This window comes from Canis aureus, chromosome 8 (genome assembly GCF_053574225.1).
Source record: "Canis aureus isolate CA01 chromosome 8, VMU_Caureus_v.1.0, whole genome shotgun sequence".
Lineage (NCBI taxonomy): Eukaryota > Metazoa > Chordata > Mammalia > Carnivora > Canidae > Canis > Canis aureus.
In genome coordinates this window covers 2,311,257-2,331,595 of record NC_135618.1, presented here as the reverse complement: position 1 = coordinate 2,331,595, position 20,339 = coordinate 2,311,257, and the positions used below count along the sequence as shown (strand labels likewise).

The 20,339-nt window shown below is 38.8% G+C and overlaps 1 non-coding gene across 1 annotated transcript; it reads left to right on the top strand.

The window, feature by feature from the left end:
• The first annotated feature begins 19,606 nt into the window (after window positions 1–19,606).
• LOC144319881 (U6 spliceosomal RNA) lies at window positions 19,607–19,712 on the top strand. The gene has a single exon (XR_013385567.1). It is a non-coding gene; the product is annotated as a U6 spliceosomal RNA (small nuclear RNA).
• Window positions 19,713–20,339: the final 627 nt, after the last annotated feature.

Below are 20,339 nucleotides of genomic sequence, written 5' to 3'. Positions count from 1 at the left end.
AGACTGTGGATCCCTTTGGGTGGTATGGACATTTCAGCAATATTGTCTTGCCATTTGTGACTACAAGATACCTTTTCATTTATTTGTGTCTTTAATTTCCCTCAGCAAAGTTTAATGATTTTCAGTGTACAAGTTTATTTCTAAGTCTTCTGTTCTTTTTGAAGTTATTGTAAAGAATCATTTCCTTAATTTCCTTTTTTGGAAGTTTATTGCTGATGTATAGAGATGAACCATTTTATATGTTGATTTTGCAGCCTACAACCGTACTGAGTTTGTTTGTTAACAACTTTTATTGTGTAGTCTTTGGAGTTTTCTATATTTAAGATCATGTTATCTGCAAGCAAAGAAAATTTTACTTTTTCCTTTTTGATATGGATGACTTTTATATATTTTTCTTGCCTAATTGCTCTGGTTAGGACTTCCAGTACTATGTTGACTAGAACTGGCGAAAAGAGGCCATTCTTGTCTTCTTTCAGATTTTAGAGGACAAGCTTTGAGTTCTTCACTATTGAGTATGATACTGGCTGGGGGCTTTCTACATTTGACTTTTACAGCAATGAGGTAAATTCCTTCTATAACCAGATAGTGGAGAGTTTTTATCATGAAAGGGTGTTGAGTTTTGCCAAATGATTGTTCTGCATCAATTGAGATGACCATGAGACTTCTATCTTTTATTCTCTTAGTACATTGTGTGAAATTATTTTCCTCTTTTGAACCATCCTTTCATCACAGGGATAAATAACACTTGATCACCTATGTACGATCATTTTAATGTGCTACTGAATTTGGTTTCTAGTGTTTTGTTGAGAATTTTCGCATCTATCTTCATTGAAGATATTGGCCTAGATTTTTCTTCTCTTGTGGTGTCTTTATCTAGGTTTGGTATTAGGGTAATGCTGGGCTCATAAAACAAGTTTGGAACTGCACTTTCTTTTTCAATTTTTTGTAAGAGCTTAAGAATAATTTGTGTTATTTCTTTAAATGTTTGGTGTAATTCACCAGTGAAGCCATCTGGTTCTGGGGTTTTCTTTTTAGAATGCTTTTGAGTCAATCTTCTTATTTGTTATTAGTCTGCTCAGGTTTTCTATCTTCTCACCATTCAATCTTAATAGGTTGTATGTTTCTGGAAATTTATTCATTTCTTCTAGGTGATCCAATTTGTTGGTATATAATCGTGCATAATTGTCTCTATGATCCTTTTTAAAATCTGTGACTTCGATTGTAATGTCTCTTCTGTCATTTCTGACTTTGAGTCTTCTCTCTCTTTTGCTTAACCAGTATAGATAAAGGTTTGTCGATTTTGTTTACCTTTTACAAAAATCAGCTCTTCAGTTTCATCAATTTTGTTCTATCATTTCTATTCCCTATTTCACATATTTCTACTCTAATGTTTATTATTTTTCTTCCTTCTGATAACTCTGGACCTGTTCTTCTACTAGTTTCCTGAGGTATAAAGTTACATTGTTATTTGCAATTTTTCTTCTTACTGATGTAGGCATTTATCACTATGAATGTCCCTCTTAGCACCATTTTTGCTACATCCCAAAAGTTTGGGTGTTGCGTTTTCATTTTCATTTATCTTGAGATATTTTGTAATATCTACTTTCCATTTTGATTTCTTCTTTTGTCAAATGGATGGTCAAAATGGATTTGTGACCTTCAAATGAATGGTCACAAATATGTTTAATTCTCAACATATTTGTGAATTTTCCAGTTTTCCTTCTTTATCAATTTCTAGTTTCATTCCATTGTAGTCAGAAAAGATACAGGGTATAATTTCAATCTTCTTAAATTTGTTTTGTGACCTAACTTGTGATTTATGCTGAACTCTACTCTGTGTGTGCTTAAAAAGAATATCTATTCTATTATTGCTTGCTATGTTTTGTAAATGTCTGTTAGCTTCATTTGGACTATAATATTATGGAAGTCCACTGTCCTTTTATTGACTTTCTGTTTCAATGTTCTACCCACTATTGAAAGTAGGATATCAAAGTCTCCTACTATTACTGAATTGCTATCATTTCTCCCTTCAGATGGGCCAATGTTTGTTTTACATATTTAGGTCATCTGATGTTGGGTTCAAATATGTTTATAATTGTGATCTCTTCTGATGAATATTTTATCGTTATATAATACTTTTTGTGGCAGTTTTTGACTTAAAGACTATTTTGTCTAATGTAAGTATAGCCACTCCTGCTATTCTTTTAGTTATCATTTGCTTCGAATATCCTTTTCCAACTTTTCACTTTTAGCCTATATGTGCCCTTAAAACTAAAGTCACTCTCTTACAGACAGCATATAACTAGATCTTGTTTTTTTTTTAATCCATCAGCCACTCTATGTTCTTTGATTGAGGAGTGTCTGTGCCCCATCCACACCCCAAATCCTAACTTTCAAAAGTGATACTATTAGTAGATGGGGCCTTTGGGAAGTGACTAGGTCTTAAGGGGGTAGCTCTCATGAATAGGATTAATATTCTAATAGAAGAGACCCACAGAGCTCCCTAGCTCCTTCCCCTTGTGAGGATACAATGAGAAGTCTGCAGTGAAGAAGAGAACCTTCACCCAAACATGATGGCACCCTGATCCTAGACTTCTAGCCTCCAGAACTGTAAGAAACAAATTTCCATTGTAAGCTACTAGTCTGTAGTATTTTATTATAGCAGCCCAAAGGGACTAAGACAGCTTCTTTAAGATGACTGTTTTGAATTCTTTATCAGGCAATTCATATATCTCTACTTCTTTAGGATCAATTACTAGAGATTTATTTTATTCCTTTGGATGTGTCACATATTCCTCATTCTTCATGTTCCAACAGCTGTAGGTTGATGTCTGCACATTTGAAGAAACCATCACTTCTATCAGACTTTATGGACTGGCTCTGACTGGGGAAGATCTTCATCAACCTGGCTAGCTTCTGGCCTTTGTACCTAAGTGCCCCAGGTGTTCAGTCATTCAGTCTTTCTTCTTTCTCTTCTTTTCTTTTCTTTTCTTTTCTTTTCTTTTTTTTTTTCTTTTTTCCTGTTTTCTGGAACCCATAATCTCATACTCCCTCTGGTGTCTGACTGGTTCCTTTGGCTGTTTCCTTTGCCATTTACTGTGAACAATAAACAGAAACTGGCTTCCAGGGAGTGCATTAAAGCACTGGATATGTTGAAGACATTTTCTATTTCCCTCTCTCTCTGCTGGAGGAAAGGTCTCAGTTATGAGCCGCTTCCCAATCTTGCAGATCTATGCTGGCTTTGAGGAGCTTTCTTCTCCTTTTCCTTTTTTCCTACCTATTCAAGGCATCCAAAGAATGCCAATTCTTTCAGCACTCAGTGAGAGGCAAGACAGAAACCGGCCCTTTGGGGCCTACGGTAAAAGAGAAGAAGACCAGGTGCATGCTCCACTCTCCTCCCTCTCAATACATAACTGTAGCAGTCACAGGCTGAGCTGACCTCTCTTGGCCCTGAGCTCTGCCAGTTTGCGGGGGTTGGGTTGACACAGATAAAATGAAATTACTCTTCTTACCCATTTCAGCGCAGCTGTTTTCCATTTTATGTTTGTCTGAGGTGCTGCGACTTCTTAATTAGATTCTGGACTTCTCATAAAGATAGTCTGGGACTGCCTATTCCACGATCTTTCTGACATCACTCAGAAAATTCAGGGAAAATTAGTTTCATCTAACCCAATGTATCCAAAATCTTATTTCAACTTATAATCATCATGAAAAAATATTAATTAGATATTTTTATATTCTTTTTTACATACTAAGTCTTTGGAACATGGTGTGTACTTTACATTTATAACACATTTCAGTGTAGCTAATGACTAGTTACTTCTTAGACAGTACAGCCCTAGATCTTCTCCGTATCCATGGACATCCACAGATCTTAATTCTTTTCCCAGGGGATGATTCTCTTCATCTATCACTCTCCAGGTCTATAAGTGAGGCAGACATGATAGAGAATGTCTTTCCTGGAGCTACATGGTTTTCACAGCCCCCTCATAGTTTATGTATGTTTGGAGGGTCCATTGATGACTTTAGAGGTTGAGCAATCATAGTCTGTTGCTTGTTAAGTTTATGTATCTTTGGCAATAGAATTCCCTCAAAAAATAAGTATTGATTCTGATTAATTTTTTTAAGATTTTATTTATTTAAGAGAGAGTGTGTGATAGAGAATGAGAGAGAACATGAGTGGAGGGGAGGGACAGAAGGAGAGGGAGAAGCAGGCTCCCCACTGAGCGCAGAGCCCAACGCAGGGCTCCATCCTGAGACTTCAGGATAGTGACCTGAGCCAAAGGCAGACGCTTCACCGACTGAGCCCCCCAGGTGCCCCTGTTCTATTTTTTATAAAGCAATCATAGTGGAAGATCTTGTGCAGACAGATTCTTAGGATATCTCAGGAGAGACCTGAGCTTAGAAGAGACCTGGGGCCTCCATATTATGTTTGCATTGGCTTTGGTGACAGACATAGGAGAGGTTGGCATTTTTATCCTATCAGTTAATACAGATTGCAGTCTGAGATAAAGTGTCTCCCCTATTAAAGACGTACTTCCAGAGGCGACTGGGGGACTCAGGTGGTTGAGCATCTGACTCTTGGTTTCAGCTCAGATCATGATCTCATGGGTTATTGGTATCAAGCCCTGCATCAGGCCCCTTGCTCAGCTGGGAGTCATGAAAGATTCTCTCCCTCTACTCCTCCCCATCAAAATAAATAAATAAATAAATCTTTTTTAAAAATAAAATTAAAAACTAAAAATATACTTCCTTCTCAAACATTATATGGTCTCATTCATTTGGGGAATATAAAAAATAGTGAACGAGAATAAAGGGGAAAGGAGAAAAAGTGAGTGGGAAATATCAGAGAGAGAGACAGAACATGAGAGACTCCTAACTCTGGGAAACGAACAAGGGGTGGTAGAAAGGGAGGTGGGCGGGGGGGTGGGGGCGACTGGGTGACGGGCACTGAGGGAGGCACTTGATGGGATGAGCACTGGGTGTTATGCTATATGTTGGCAAATTGAACTCCAATTTAAAAAAATATATTTAAAAAAATGTACTTCCTTCTCCCCTTGCTTCCAGTAAGGTAGCCAATCATCTGGCTTGCCTGGGACTAAGAGGGTTCCTAGGATATGGACTGAAATACTCCCAGGCCAACAGGGATGAATTTGCCACACTAGTTTGCAGATAAGTCAGATCTAGACTTATGTTGTCACTTTTAGGACTTTTTCCCCAAAAACTCCATTCCCACTGTATTTTACCATCTGTTATTTATAGCAGCCTGCTTCCAGGTTTTACATGTTGTATTACTTATAAGTTGCATGTGACTGCAAACATCAAAAGCCTATTTTGGAAGCTTAACCAAATAGAAGAATATTTTTCTCAATAACTAGAAATAAGAAACTAGATAGTCCAAGTCTGCCATGATAACTCCATAAAAAATTCAAGTTCTATCTAACTTTTTTCCACTCAACTTGAACATTTGGCTTTTGCCCTTATCATCACAAAGGCTGCTCCATCTTCAGGAACTGCATGTGTATTTTAGGCAGGAAGGAGAAGGAAATTTAGGGTGAAATACCAAAAAAGGCACTGTACCAACTGAGGCTGTGCTAATATATTTGTTTAAGACTTTATTTATTTATGAGAGATACAGAGAGAGAGGCAGAGAGAGGGAAGCAGGCTCCATGCAGGGAGCCCGACATGGGACTCGCTCCTGGGTCTCCAGGATCACACCCTAGGCCGAAAGCAGGCGCCAAACCGCTGAGCCATCCAGGCGTCCCGAGGCTGCGCTAATATTAACCAAAAAAAAGATTTTCTCAGAAGCCTTATCCAGTTGAATTCCATATATATCTCATTGCCTGGATTATATAGCTACTCCAAGCTGCAAAGAAATCTTGAAGATGAGTATTTTTCAGTTTCATTGAAGCTTCAAAAGACTACAGCTCCTGAGGAGCCTGGGTGGCTCAGTCTGTTAACATCAGCCTTCCACTCAGGTCATGATCCAGAGTCCCAGGATCCAGCCCTGGGATCCAGCCATGTGGAAAGTCTGCTTCTCCCTTCTGCTCTTCAACTTTCTGGTGCTCTCTCTCAAATAAATAAATAAAAATCTTAAAAAACACACACACACACAAAAAAAACTATAGCTTCTGTTAGTAAAGGAGAAAGGAAGAAGGGTCTTGATCAGGTAACTGATTTATAACTGAATACTATATAATACAGGTAAAATTTATTTTATTAAATTTGACAGAAAAAATATACAAACTTTTTGAAAATAAAGTAATGATGGGAGGGCCTACTTTTACATGTAATTTTTCAAAAATGAATTTGCTCAGTGATTCAGTTAAGTTCATGACTTTTATGTGAAAAACTTCAAAGAAATGTGGGTGACCCTAAAGGAATTAGACTGAACCAAAGAGAGTTTGAGTAACTCCAGTCCTTGTTTGTTTTTGGTAATTCTTCAATGTCTCTGACTATTCTAAACCAAAGTCATGAACTCTGTCACCAGAGTGGTAATACAAATTAGTGACAAATATTGGCATAAGACATATATTTTGATTACATGTTAAAAATGGCTTAATATTCTTCACATCTAGAGAAAAATATGCTTTCTTCCATTTTTTTTTTTGAAGTACATTGACTGTTAGGTCTATTTTTCATTTTTCCACTTTCAAGACATAGGACAGAGAAATAGTTCTGTACTGTGAGAAAAATAACAGTGCAAGCACGATGATAGATGGCAACTGGCATTTGGCCTGGATTTGGAAAGCCAGTTGTGAGTGCTTGTGTCCAGCCAATAGGAGAGAACCCACCCTATGTAAAGGGGGCCCTAGTGCCAAGAGCTAAGCACTTAACATCACACAGAAGTTCATATTCAGTGTTGCCAGATTATGTTTAGGAACTGGATGTTTTATATCAGAGTTCCTGACCCTTAACTGTAGGTTCGAAAAAAAAAAAAAATTAAAACAATGTACAAAGTAGGCATACCAGTTCTGTAAGTCAGATTTTAATTATGGACCATTAGTTGGATACTTCTGCACTAGGGAAAAACCTCAGAAAATTTCCAAAATGCCATATATACGGAAAGCAGTACAAGAGCATTAGCTGTTCGGACACGAGGCAGGGAGAAAATGAAACTGGTAGACCAGATTCGGAGGAGAAGAAAGGCAGAAATCACACATGATAGGTCCTGATGTCATAAAGGTGTGATCAACGCTTTAACTAAATTTTGCAAGGACTCTTTGTATACACTTCAGACTGATTTTGATCACTTTTCAAGTAATAGTAGTAATCAGAGCACTTTGAAAAAAAACAGGGCTGGCTGAAGTGGTCAACACCAATAAATGTTAATGAGGTTCAATAATGTTTTGCAGACAAAGTACTAAGTCTTAAATTTTGATCTACAGAAGTCTGCAAATCTGTGTATGACATAGCCGCAAAAATGTGTGGGAGAAGGAAAAGAGAACTACGAGTTGGATAAATAAAAACTTAAACAGTATAGCAGGATGGTTAAAAAAAAATTAGGCAGATCTGTTTTAAAAGCTAGGACTTCGCATTTCATAGTTCTACAAAATGTAGTGAGTTATCTTAGTTTTTCAAGTATCAACTTTCTTCACGACCCAGCAACTGCACTACTGGGTATTTACCCCACAGATACCAAGGTAATGATCTGAAGGGGCACCTGCACCCCAGTGGTCAGAGCAGCAGCGTCCACAAGAGCCACACTATGGAGAGAGCCCAGATGTCCACTGACAGATGGTGATGCATAAGGACGTGGTATTTATGCATACGTCGGGATATCACTCAGCCATCAACAAAACGAAATCTTGCCTCTTGCAATGACGTGGACAGAACTAGAGGGTATCAAGCTAAGCGAAGTAAGTCGATCAGAGAAAGACAATTATCTCAGGATCTCACTCATATGTGGAATTTAAGAAACAAAACACAGGATCGTAGGGGAAGGGAGGGGAAAATAAGACAAAATGAAATCAGACAGGGAGACAAACCCTAAGAGACTCTTAATCATAGGAAACAGACTAAGGGTCTCTGGATGGGTGGGGGTGAGGGGACAGGGTAACTGGGTGACGGGCACTAAGGAGGTCACATGATGTCCCGAGCACTGGGTGTTACAGAGGACTGATGGATCATTGGCCTCTACCTCTGAAACCAATAATATGCTATATGTTAATTAATTAAATTTAAATTTTTAAAAGCATCGGTTTCCTTATCCACAAAATCTCACTAGCGAGAGTCCCTAGCTGAAGGATTGCTGAAATGCTTAAATTCCTGTTTAGGCACTATATGTGTTTAGCAAATACGCTAGCACAGAATGAGAACTGCAATACCTGATAGATAGAAAGACTCTCTAAGAGTATGCATACCTTTTTAGTCATATTTTTATATATAATATTCAAGAAGTCTATCACAGGCAAGGAAGTTCCACCAATTTTACCAGTTTGAATTATTTTTCCTTGAAGATTCTAAATACATATATAGCCTACTCATTCTGCAGCACTTAGTTACAGGAGGGTATTGATTGATTTAATAGACATTTTCCCTGGTTATACCAGCATTTTTTTTTTTTTTTTTTTTTTACTTACAAAGGAAAAAAATGTGCCCTAAAGAACCGTGGCAGTTTTACTGTGCTTTACCCACAATCTCAAGTTGACATGGACTTAGCAAACCAAGGCCACTTTTCTTTCAAACATACGATGACTGTGAAGGGCCCCACTTGACAAGTGTGCGTGGACGCCCGCTGCGGCCTGGCAATCCGTCAGTCGTGTTTCTCTCACTGAGTGATGCGCACGAGACAAAACACGCCTGCGGTCACAGGCCTCCCCTTGGGGTTCTTTTGAGGCTAGAGGAGAAGTCCTCTCTTTTTGAAATCTCAGAAATTGCCTTGTCGTAGAAGACTCTTCCCTGCAACACCTTTGCTCGGTTTTTCCCCGCCTTGTGCACGCAGGGGCCAGCTGTGTGTTGTTCAGTCATGTTCCATCGTGTATGGAAGGTGACCCCCAGCCCCCTGTGCGAGTGAGCCAAACCCTAATCTTTTTATGTGGATACTTCTCCCAGTAGACAAGAGAAAGCTTGAAATGTCCAAAGCAGCGCTTAAATTCTGCACCATTGATCTAACAGCTGATTCCTCGGGTCACTTTTGAGTGATAAAAGCAAAGTCACTTCCTAGGGTTTCTCCCCCCTCTCAACAACAAGCATGTATTAGGCGCTTCACAAATACCTACCAAACTAAACTAATATTTTCCGTTTCCTTTTGACAATGACCAGCAGAGCCAATGTACTACTGATGTAATCTAAAGTGTACACGGCTTGTTCCTGAGAATAAAACCACAAGGTAATGAAGTCATGAAATTGGAAATCTATAAAAATCAGAGCCAACTCTAATAAAAGAGGTAGAGCACAAGTTTTGAGTCGAGAAAAAAAAATAAAACATTCTAATTCTAAACTAATACTAACTTTTCCTGAACTATGAGGCCTGCTGAAGAGAGAAAATAGTGAGCCCATCCGGTTGAAAGTTCAAAATGATTGTGTTAAATAAGAGCACCAGGATTTTCCCATGACTGCAAAATTCACTTGGTTATCTGTTACGGCATTCAGCGACAACCTATTTTGAGTCATTTGAACAAGAGAATTAAGGTTTCATCGAGGAGGAAACAGCAATTCCAGTTACATAAATGTAAGCAATTCAATAAAACACAATTTCTTCCGCAGAATTTGCTGGCATATCAAATAGATGCAATCAGTCTATAACCCGGACAGCTCCCATTAGGAACCTTCCTGATAGTAAAACAGGTGGCATCGTTCTGGGGGTGTAAAAAATATTTAGGTATGACTAAACACAATCTGAATCTTGAAATTTTAGGAAAAACATTTTTTGGACTCAAGTCCATTCCACCGATTCTCGTATGTGTGTCTGAAACACCCCACGTGTGCTTCAACTCACACTAGGCAGGAACTTGGTCTTTGCCATATACGCTCCCTACTCCACTTCTCTGTGAGCAGTGTGTATTTTTGCCTTAAATGTGTGTATTTTCTGGGGCTCCGGGGTGGCTCAGTCGGTTGAGCGCCGGCCTTCAGCTCGGGTCAGGATCCCGGGGTCCCAGGACTGAGTCCCAAGTTGGGCTCCCTGCTCAGCGGGGAGCCTGCTTCCCCCTCTGCCCCTCACCCTGCTCCTGCTCTCTCGCTCTCTCTCACTCTCTCTCTCAAATAAATAAAATCTTAAAAATCGTTTTTTTAAAATACATATATTTACATTTATATTTAATTTTGTCTTAAATGTTTCGCTTTGCATTTGTAGTAGGACGAGCATACTTGAGAAAATGCTTTAGAAAATGTAATTACTTCCTAAACCATGTGAGTTCCAAAGGGGAAAATATTTTCTTTTTTCTTAGAATGTAAACTAACAAGAGAAAGTAAGGCATGGAAGACATACGTGTGATTAAATAACATGACAACCGAGATCAAAAGTTTCTGGAAAAATCCTAAAATTCTCCTCTTCGAATGCGCATCTGGTCCTTCCTGGTCTCTGAGAGAGCATCGCACAGAGACCCAACTAGGGCCTAAATCTTAATGAAGAACCAGCTGCTGCTTTTCTTGATCCTCCGTTTGTTTCTCACTTCATTCATTTCTCTTATATTTATTTCCGTTCGTCAATTCTCTTTAGTTTTTCCAGCCCTTGCTTAAATAATTTGAGTTATTTTCAAATTGAGCTATAAATGAACTTGTACGTACTTTTCTTAGCAACTTGGAAAAGCAAAAACCTTCATTGTCATCCAATTTTAAGTACATTGTAATTTTCATTTTGATTCCCTCTTTATCTATTAGTATTACTTTTTTAATTGATAAAGCTGTCGTTTTTCTAAATAATTTTTTAATTCTTGGCTTCTGATTCAAGGTACTGTGTTCAGAGGACACGCCCCAATCTTTACTGGAATTTCTTTTGAGAACTACTACCCGCCCAATCCTTATTATTGTTTCATTTATCATTAAAAAGAATGTGCATTTTCTATTTTGGAGTGCAGATATCAAGCTATTACTTTTATTCAAAGCCATTACATTTTTTATCTACTTGCTCTATCAATTCTTGATAAAGGTTTATTAAAAAAAATCTCCCAGTGTATTTATGAATCGGTCAAATTCACTTTATAATTTTATCAGTTATACATTTTGAAACAGCATTGTGTACACAGGCATTTGTAATTTCCCTATCTTCTTACTAAATTCTTCTTTTTTTATTATGCAATAATCTTTATCTCTGTTAATGCTTTTTGCCTTGGTCTATTTTATACTATTTTGTTTTGCCACCTTTCTTTTGATTATAGTTTTCCTGATATGTATTTTAATCACTCTTTTATTTTTATATCTTTCCGTGTGGTTTAATTTCAGATTTGACTCTTGGATACATCATATAGCTAGATTTTGTGACGTTTATCCAATTTAATTATGTCTTTTATTAGTGAAAATTGATCAATATACATTTTTTTTTAATTTAAATTCAACTTGCCAACATATAGTATAACACCCAGTGCTCATCTCATCAAATGCCCTCCTTAGGGTCCGTCACCCAGTTACCCCAATCCCCTGCCCGCCTCCCCTTCTGCAGCCTTTTGTTTGTTTCCCAGAATTTGGAGTCTCTCTTGGTTTGTCTTCCTCTCTAATTTTTCTCCACTCAGTTCCCCCCATCAATAGGGAGAAATCTTATCAAATCTTCATATGTACTATCACACTGGTCATAGCTTTACTATTTTCTTTTTTGTTTTCACTTTTTCTCCTTTGCCACATTCTACTGAATTGATAACTTTATATAATAACAGTAACAGCTAAAGTTGATGAGCATTTAGTATAGGCTAGCTATTGTAAGGGCTTTATGTGGGTGAGTTCCTATAACCTTCACGATAACTCCGTAGGGGAGGAGCTGTGAACATCTCCATCTTACATTGGAGGAACCTGAGCACAGACAGGCCACGTAACATGTTCCACATCATGCGGCCAATACAAGGTGAAGCTGGATTTGAAATTGGCAGCCAAGTTCCAAAAATTGCTCTCTTAACCACCATATCATACTCTTTTTATAGCACCTTTCACAATGATTTTTTTTAGACGACTCTTTGGTTTCAGGAAAAACCTACACTTACATCCACAACAATTTCCAAACTATGAATATTTTCTAATCTAACATCAGCAGGGGAAAATGAGCAAAAGTTTTCTGTAAACCTACTATAATGTTTCTCTTCTATTGATTGCCTAAAACTGAGGAGAAATGGGGGAGAAAAATCAACACATGGCCTTATGATTTTTTTAAATTGCATTTTCAAATTAAATGCATTCAAAGGAAAACTCTTTTGACCTATAGAACATAGAGCAAGCGATGACCTAGCGCCTCCTCACGTAGGCCTTCAGACAGCTTCTGCTTCATGCTCATTGGCCCTTACGCTGGCATGCAAGAGGGTTAAGCAACTAGGGGTGAGGCCCCATGGAATGGCCCTGAGCAGGACATGCACTTGAAGAAGCCTCAAGTGCCAGAGCTGTGAGTGAAGAAGCTGTCCTCCATATTCCAGCCCCCACCCCTGCCATTCCAGGCATCCCAGCAGGGGCCCAGACTTTGTGGAGCTGAAACCAATCATCTCTATTGTGCCTTGGCCAAAACTCTTGACAGAATTATGGAAACATTTGAACGATTGTTGTTTTAAGCCACTCCTTCCTCTTCTCTAATTTCCGCATCAAAATCCAACCGGTCCATAAGATCAAGGAAGAAGCCATGTCACATGCCTGTGGCAGTGGCAAGGATGTCTGACTCTGATTAGAGGGTGGGACATAACAAGGACATTTCTTCAGTATATGGAAGGATAATGGCACCCGTGAATAACACGGGTGAGCACTAAACATACCTTATAGCCATGGTATGGAAAATGTGAGCAATTAACTATGGATCATGCAATAAATTGAGATGCAAATTGAGGGCAGAGACTTTTTTTCCTTTTTAAAATTTTTTAAAATTTCATTTAAATTCGATTAACATATAATGTATTATTGATTTCAGAGATAGAGGTCAATGATTCATCAGTCTTATATAACACCCAGTGGTCATCACATCACATGCCCTCCTTAACGCCCATCACCTGTTACCCCATCCCCCCACCCCCTCACCTCCAGGGACCCTCAGTTTGTTTCCTATGATTAAGAGTCTCTTATAGTTTGTCTCCCTCTCTGATTTTGGAGGCTTTACCTGCCAAATTCACCTAGAAAAGAATCTAGCAGGGGCACCTGACTGGGCTCAGTTGGTAGATCATGCAACTCTTGGTCTTGGGTTCATGACTTCAAGCCCCATGTTGAGTGTAGAAATTACTTAAATAAATAAATCTTTTTTAAAAAGAGTCTAGCAAATGCATAACAGACACTGTTTATTAAATAAATTATAGGATTATGGAAGCACACATTTTGCATCTAATTTCTACAAATATTAATATGTCCTTTTTGTTGACAGGAGAGTTTCCTATATATTTTTTCTTTCTGATGACTGTCACAGGGTTGGGATGGGATAAGTCACAATGGCTTCTGGGGACTATTTGATGAAATTGTCTAAGTGAAAATGGACACAGAATAATTAATACAACCTAATTAAGTTACTGAATTTCAGGGACAAAGGAATACTTTACTTACCCAGAGGAGAAAACACATTTAATGGTTAATTTTACATATCAAATTAACTAGGCCAGGGGTTATCCAGATATTGGTCAAATCTTATTCTAGGATTTGTCTGTGAGGGTGTTTCCGGATGAGATTAACATTTGAATCAGAAAACCCGGTAAGCAAATTGTTCTCCCTAATATGGATGGACCTTCTCCAAATCAGCTGAAGACTTGAATAGAACAAAAAGACTGAGGAAGAGGGAACTTTGCCTGCCTAACTGTTGAGCTAGGACATCAGCTTCCTCCTGCCCTTGGGCTAGAACTTGCACCAATTGATTTTCCTCAGACTTTCAGACTTAGACCGAAAATTATGTCAGTGGCTCTTTCGGTTCTCAGGCCTTTGGAGTCAAACTGGAACTACGCCACCAGCTCTCTTGGGTCTTCAGCTTACCAACTGCAGATCTTGGGCCTTCTCAGCTTCCATAATCATGTGAGCCAATTCCTTATTTTATGTATTATATAGTTTATATCTACACCTATATAAATACATAAATTAGATATAGATATCTCAGGGACACAATATCTACATGCCCTTTTTGGACAAAATCCAACCAGCCAAGAGATGAATCAAAATAAAGGTCTCCTGAAATAGGGAAGTTGTGGTGAAACAGCCAAGAACAAGACTTGTGGTCCCCAAACAGCACTAAGAAAGCCTGAAAACATGAAAATGACAACTTACCTAGAAAATCAGCAAGACAGAGGAAGGGATGAGAGTAAATTGAAAAATACATATATTCTCATTTAAATAATAGCAAAATAATAGATAACATTAAAAAAACTCATGGAACAAATGGCTCCAAAGCCTTGGTTTTTCAAAACCTTTTATTATTAACTTTTGAAGGATTCTTTACAAAGTAATATATCTTCATGAATAAACATTCACTTAAATTTAGCAATTCCATCAGTTTCATCCATTTTCCTTTAAAATTTTATTTAAAAAATTAAATAAAAAATAAAATAAATAAAATAAATAAAATTTTATGAAGTTAAATTTAAAAATTTTGATTATAAGAGTGCCTTCCTGGCTCAGTCAGTAGAGCATGATGCTCTTGATCCCAGGATAGTGAGTCCAAGCCCAACATAGGGCATAGAGCTTCCTCAAAAATAAATAAATAAGTAAAATTTTAAAAATAATAATAATAAATTAAAATTTTAACATAATAGAGAATGGATGAGATCTATTATTTTTTTTAAGATTTTATTTATTTATTCATGAGAGACACAGAGTGAGGCAGAGACACAGGCAGAAGAAGAAGTAGGCTCCCTGCAGGGAGCCCAATGCAGACCTTAATCCCAGGACTCGGGGTCATGCCCTGGGCCCAAGGCAGACGCTCAACCACTGCGCCACTCAGGTGCCCCCTATTATTATTGTTTTTAGAGAGAAATAGGAAGGGAGGGACAGAGAGAGAGAGAGAGAGAGAGAGAAACTTAAACAGATTCCACATCCAGTATGGAGCCTGATGCAGGGCTCAGTCTCCCAACCCTGAGATCATGACCTGAGCCAAATCCAAGAATTGTATGCTTAACCGACTGAGCCACCCAGGCTCTCTGGATGTAAGCTATTATTAATCAATTATTTCTCTTTAACTTCTCTACCCAAATATACATAGAAAACATGTTAAAAAGCTTTTTTTGCTTTCCCAGAGAAAGTGTCCCCTACAAACATTATGAACATTATATCCCAATATGTTTTCCACATCGATAAAACAACAAATATTCCCAAGCATAAAAGAACCCAGGAAATATAAAAATCTTGAGAACAAACATGTATGCTTTAATTTATGCCAGTGAACTTAATTCAATAAAGAGATGAATTAAAAGTATGTATAATTAAAATTATTTTTGTTTTTAAATAGTGAGAGCCAAAACCATCTTTACCCCTTTATTGTCTACCTTTCTAGGACTTTATTATCCCACGCTCATCATCAATATAACTTTAACATTCCAAAAAACTCTTACACAGTAAAATAAAAGTCGCAAGTAACTCTTTTGTTCTTTCCAATTTCATGAAAGATCCATTAATTTTTCATTTAAAGAAACATAAGTGACAGTTTACATCCCCAGGCTCAACCCATCACCTCAAAATCCACCAATTTTTAAATATTACAACGGGAGCTTGGTTAAGGGAGAAAGAGCGTGGCCGTGTGATTTGTGGAAGATTATCTTACTACCACCTATTCTGTCCAGAAGGTCTCAGCTGTTGTAATTAAAGAGTCATACCTCCCATAATAAATGGTAATGTTGGAAAGGGTAATTGTAATGTGATAGTTGAACCTTTAGTTCAGTGGTTTTCTAATTCGGTGTGAGAATTTACCAAAGCGCAGAGCTTGTTAAACACACCAGTTCCAAAGCCTTCTTCCAGAGAGTCTGATAGGACCCAGTAGAATGCATTTCTCTCAAGCACTCCAGATGGTTCTGAGGCAGGAAGTCCATGATCCACACTTCTGACAAATACTCCTAGAGACAGAAGGTGAAGGTGTTACACAGGCTTTTCTCCCCTCAACCTCCCAAGAAGGAATGCAACAGCTACCTTTAAAACTCTATTTTTAAGGAAGTTAAACCCACCTCAGACCTTTGTTAGGGAATCTTAGTCTTTGTCGTCTTGTTTGCCTCCAGCTTTTATGTACTTTTTTCCTCCTCATCACTATCCTGATCTTCTGAGATATGCTTGAATTTTCTGGCTTGTACTCACTTCTTGCCTAGATTATTTACCTTGTATTTTCTTATTTAGTTGCAATTTTTGTTAAATTCTATCTTCAGGTTGCTGTAGACTTACTAGTAAATTACTTCTATCCTATAGGTCAACACTTAGTCAGGGGTGCGGTACCTGACTCCTTTGGAGCCGTATCACGACTGCCATTCCTTTTGTTGTTCAACTGTTTGTTTTAAGTCTGTTTGCTGGATAGTAATCTCTATAAGAACAGAGAGTTTGTCTCATACCCAGACATTTTTAAACCAAAATGTATCCATGATACTTGTTAAAGAACAGAAAGGTAGAATGTACTCAACAGAACTACCATGATGGTGCTAGAAGCCACAGCAATGGAGTTTTGAACTGAGGGAATGTGATTGGACTCAACTCTCAATACGAGGAAAATGGGAATTTATAGCAAAGGAGTGGGGTGCGGGATGGAAGGGAGTCAGTAAAAGGGAAATAGCAAGGATAAGGGCTATTCTGGCTAAACTGACCTAACAGGATGCTTGCTGAGTGTAGATCACAGTGCTCAGACATGACCTGAGGGATGATGGAGGATATGGGACCCCATCAGGATATCAGGAATGGGGGATTCTGGTTAAACTGATACATCAGTGTTCTTGTAACACTGGGCAATGCAGAGATCAACACAGAAAAAAAAGGAAAAAAGTCAAGGCCTAGTTAAAAAAGATCTCAAAAGAACCCAGTAAGAATTTGATCAATGGAAGAATTTCTGGGAAAAAAAAAAAAAAACAGGGCGGGGCAAGAATCTTCATCAATACATCTCCAGATCCTAACAGAATGCTTCCACATGACGAATCATCAGTAAATATTTGCTAAATTAGTTAGCATAAAAATGAAAAATGTTGGTCAAATTCATTGATTTCTATGTTAGTGGAACCAATGGTAAGATAGGCTTTCTAACAGAAATTTGTCAACGAGTTATATTATTACTTAGGAACACTCCTCATTGGTGATAATAGAACAGCATAAAATATCAAATCTGAGAAGGAATCAGTGCAATGAAAAGATTAAAAGTCTTTGAATCTTGGGACACCTGAGTGGCTCAATCAGTTAAGCATCTGCCTCTTGGCTTCAGCTCAGGTCATGATCGAGCCCCATGTCGGGCTCCACGTGTATGGAGTGTGCTTCTCTCCCTCACTCTCCCTCTGCACCTCCCCTCTCTCACACACACAAGCTCTCTCTTGCACACACACTCTCTCTCTCTAAAATAAATAAATAAATAAATAAATAAATAAATAAATAAATAAATAAAATCCTTTTAAAAAAGGAAACTTTTGAATTGTATAAGAACTTTTTAAGATCCTAAGTAATAAATTTATTCTCTGTGTGATCTTAAGCAAGTTATTAAACCTTTCTGGGATTTCGATTACCTGGAAATTGGTGGTTATATTAACTAGGTCACTTATTTATGGGTTAGAAGGGTTGACAAACTATGATCTATGGGCCAAATCTGTTCTTGTGCAGTCTAGGAACAAACAGTGGTTTTCACATTTTTAAATAGTTGAATAGAAAAAGGAAGAGGAAGACAGACTCTATGTGACCCACAAAGCCCAAATATTTACTATCTGGCCCTTGGGAGAAATAATTTGCTAATCCCTGTGTGATGGTTAAATTTATATGTCAACTTGACTGAACCAAGGAATGCCCAGATCAACCTTATTTGGAGGGTATGTCTGTCAGGGTGATTCTGGATAGGTTAGCATTTGAATCGGTGGACCCAGATTGCTTTCCCCAATATGTGTGGGCTTCATCTGATCCATTGACAGGTTTCAAAAAGAACAAAATAGAATAAAAAAGCAAAGGAAAAAGAAATGTATTTCCTTGTTTCCTGCCTGCTGAGCTGAGCTATCAGTCTCCTTCTAACTTGGAAAGGAATTTGCACCATGGGCTCCCCTGGTTCTCAGGTCTTCAGATCCAGACTGGAATTATAACACCAGTTCTCCTGGGTCTCCAGCTGGTAGGTGGCAGATCTTGGGACTTGTCAGCCTCCATAATCATGTGAGCTCATTCCTGAGAAGAAATCTCTTCCTGTGTTATATATGTACACTATTGGTTCTGTTTCTGTGAAGAACCCTGACTAACATACCCTAAAATGGTAAAATGCTAACGAGCTGATATAGGCAGCTGAGGTAGGTTAATGAAGGGACTGAGTCAAAGCAAATTGTTTTTTTGTTAACAATGTCATTAATTAATATAGAGGAAAAAAACATTCAATAGGTCAATAATCACCAAGTGCCAGAAGGTGTGTTGATTTTCTCCAGCAACAAAATCTCATCTAGAAAAGCAGCTACTAGAACCACCACCAGATTAGGCTGACAGTAACCCACTTTCATTCTCTAAGATCTGCCTGTCTTCTAAACAGACCCAAAAGGTGAGCTGAATTGGAGCTGTAGACATCGTCATTCCTGCATCTCCCAAGTCCTTGCAGGCACTAGCTTCAGCCATCGAGTAAAGGCGGGCATAGAACACCCTTCCCGGTTTGCGTGGAACTTTCTTGGTTTGGCATTCTAGGACTCCCCTCAGTCCTGGATGAGCCAGAGTGGTTCCTCATCCTAATATAAGGAGTATAATAGTGATTTGGTTGCTTCTAAGTGACCTGGAGAACTAGAGGAAAGAAAATTATAAACTCAGAGTTTTAAGTCAACCACCCAAAGTCTGGGTCAGGACCTGAAACTCTAGAATGGACTGTCCTGAAAGGAACCTTTGCCTTACACAGGGATTAGATTATAAGTGCCTACTGATACCAATTTAAGTAACTGTTTTGCCACTGCATGCCGTGAAAAACAAGTGCACTTTTTACCAATGGAAACAAGGTCATTGCTGCCTTTAATCACATCCAAGAACCAATTCCAGAAAATCCAGAGCCAGTTCAGGATACCAATCCTTAAGGTTATGTTCTTCTGGAACCATGTCAATATCAACTTCTACAGTAGGTTCAATCAGAGAAAAGGAACTGGCCTAAGTGATACAGAAGAAGGACTTTATTATGAGATTAGGCCTTTCAGTACCCTGGGGGCTGGTAGTGCCGCACGTTGTATTTGAAAGGAGAAAACAAAATTTTACTACTCAAAGAGTAAATTCAGGTTAAACTCAGCCAATTTAGAACTTCTCATTTTCTGCTTCTCTCAAAGAAATGGCATATAAGTTCCCAAAGAAGGGTCATCCAAAGAAGCCGGGAGGTGGAGTTGCGGGGAGGGGGATTGCGCTCTTTGGTAACACATATACCAAAATTGGAACCATACAGAGAAGATTAGCATGGCTCCTGCAGAAGAACGACATTGCAAATTCATGAAGTGTTCTATATTTTTGCCTGTGATTTGCCCTGGGTCTGTTTTCCAATAAAAGAGGGAAGAAGAAGGAGAAGAAGGAGAAGAAGAAGAAGAAAGAAGAAGAAGAAGAAGAAGAAGAAGAAGAAGAAGAAGAAGAAGAAGAAGAAGAAAGAAGAAAGAAGAAGAAGAAGAAGAAGAAGAAGAAGAAGAAGGAGGAGGAGGAGGAGGAGGAGGAGGAGGAGGAGGAGGAGGAGGAGGAGAGGAGGGAGGAGGAGGAGGAGGAGGAGGAGGAGGAGGGGTGGGAGGTGGGAGGAAGCCTTGTCCCCCTAGTCTCCGGGGCCTACGCTCTGCTGCCATCTAGTGAGATTCCACCCGCCCGCAAGGCTCACTGTGTCCTCCACTCACCTTGGCATTCCTCGGGGCAGCCAGGTTCCCACCTGGTCCTTGGTCTGAGGGTCCACGCCTCTTTCCTCTGGGGTGTCCCTCATCAGGAATAGAAAACTTTCTCAGGTCTTCCAAGCTTCAGGCTCTCTCTCTCCCCCCCCCCCCCACCATTTTCTCTCAACAGCTGTGTCTCCTTAAGGATATGGGGGAAACCAGCACCTCACCCCAGCCCAGCGCCACCGACTTCCATGGAACCTTCTGACCTCTCACTGTACTTTGGGG